This window comes from Solanum stenotomum, chromosome 1, assembly GCF_019186545.1.
Source record: "Solanum stenotomum isolate F172 chromosome 1, ASM1918654v1, whole genome shotgun sequence".
Classification (NCBI taxonomy): domain Eukaryota; kingdom Viridiplantae; phylum Streptophyta; class Magnoliopsida; order Solanales; family Solanaceae; genus Solanum; species Solanum stenotomum.
In genome coordinates, this window is record NC_064282.1 from 65,449,113 (window position 1) to 65,451,459 (window position 2,347).

Sequence of the window (2,347 nt, forward strand, 5' to 3'; positions counted from 1 at the left end):
ATTTTCACATTAAAGGGTTTTGACTTTTTCGATGAGTTGTGATTTTTCCGAAGGGTTGAGACTTTTTTGACGGATTGTGACATTTTCGATGAGTTGTGACTTTTCAGAAGGGTTGTAATTTTTTCAAAGGGTTGTGACTTTTACAAAGGGTTGTCTTTTTTGATAAGTTGTAACATTTTCAAATGGTTGTGACTTTTCCGATGAGCAATGCCTTTTTTGAAGGGTTGTAACTTTTCAGATAAGGCACAAGTAGCACCTATTAATAAGCTATCTATAGAGAGGTCTCCTCCCTCTTTTAAACTATAGTTTTTTTAAGTTTTCTACTCTTCATCTTCTTAAAAAATCTCAAGTGTTATTTTTAATAGTTGATTAAGTTCTAAATTCAACAAAATTTGAGGTACTACATAAGAAAGAGATGGTGAACAAATTGTAGCAAATTATTCGTCAATTCATACTCCTATTTTCCTCTTACGATTTTCATCACATACATACTTCAATAATATTTGTATCATTTTAGAACACTAATACACTTTTAATTAGCCTACATATTTTATTTATTAAAAAAAGACTTATTTTCTTCAGATAGTCACAACATTTTCAACATTCATCTTTCTTCGGTCATAAACCACAACCATTCACTCCTTATAAATTCTTGGGCGTTTCTTTTCTATGACAATTTGAGATCATTTAAAAGTTTCATAAATCATTCATCTCTAATCCATTGATATGTTTTTCCGATGCTCTTATGGGATATAGGTATTGACTTTCTATTAAAGAAGAAAAGAAGAGAACAGAGAAATGTGTAATTAACTGTGAACTTTGCTTCACATAGAAAACTTCTATGCATAGTGCAAGGAGATTTTCATTTTATTTTCTTGTTTTTATTCGTTATTTAATTTCTTTTGTGTTTTCATTCGAGAGAGAATTTAATAATTTGTGTTCACACAACGAGTGAAAAGTGACAAATACACATATTAAGAATTATTTTTTTCAAATAAAATTAATAAATCATGTTGTGCGAGAGACAATAGTTGAAAAAGGCACATGATTGAGGTAAGATATTTCTTCTTTATTTTTCTATTTTTATATTCTTTTACCCTCAAATGAAGGAGTTTCTTCCTAGTTTTGCTAAAACAAGGGGCATCAACATAGTCCATTGAATTATTAGTTTTGATGTTTAGTCCACTATTTCAAAATTAGATTTTCACTTTTACTTATAATATAATAATATATCCATGATAATAATTATTTTTTAATATAAATGTAAGTAAAAATGAACGGAGAAAGTAAAGTGTTGGTGACAAGAGATTTCAACAAATGGAACACTAGAGTGAATATAGTATGAACATATATTTTGGTCTTCGTTCTTCATTGATTATGAATGTTCCATATATTTTGTTATTTTTTATATTTATATTGAGTATGATATTTTTGTAAGTATGAATTTCCTGTTATATTTTGTGTTCATTTTAATATGAGAAAATGTTATGTCACGAGATACACTCCTTGCCAGCTATATAAAAATAGATAAGAAAATGGTGATTCATCATAAAATGATCTTAAATCAAATTAAAGATTCTATTATACTTTAAATTTTATTCATCTATTATTTATTTTTATTGAAAAAGTTTGATGTTTTATATCATGATACAACTTCTATATGATACTTGATAATTTCATTAGACAACAACTATATGATATGCATGCGACAGAAAAAAAAAAAAAAAAGGAGAAGACTATAATTTTGCAAAGATAAGGTAGAAACTTAAAGAAATTAAATATTTTTCAAAATAGGTGATGTTGCTCATATATTAAAATAAAATTATGCTACAGAAAAAAGAAAGAAATAAATAAATAATATATATATATATATATATATATAATTTCACTCTAATCTCCTAATTTTCTTTAGAACTCATTTTCGAGGTTATATTTTTTATCTCTATAACATTCTTCTTATAACAGTGTTGACATTCACTATAGAGGTACAATTTTTTTGTAAACTACCTCTCTATGATAGCCTTAATCAAATATTAATTGAGTAATAATTTTTAAAAGATATATTACATATAAAATATTGAAATATTTATGGTAATCGTTATTAGTATCATGCACATATTAAATTTCAAGTATGAATATTTAAGAGAAAATTGTACTTAAATGGTGTCCATCATTTATGGTCATAACCTCAAGAGGAAAGACTATTGGTGACCTTTTTTATATTGATATTTGTTTTTATTTTATTGGTTAAACTAGTGTATATAACCGCGCTTCGCACGGTTATAAATTTATTAGTGAATAAATGAATATGATTTTATAATATATATACAATTGATAAATAATTATT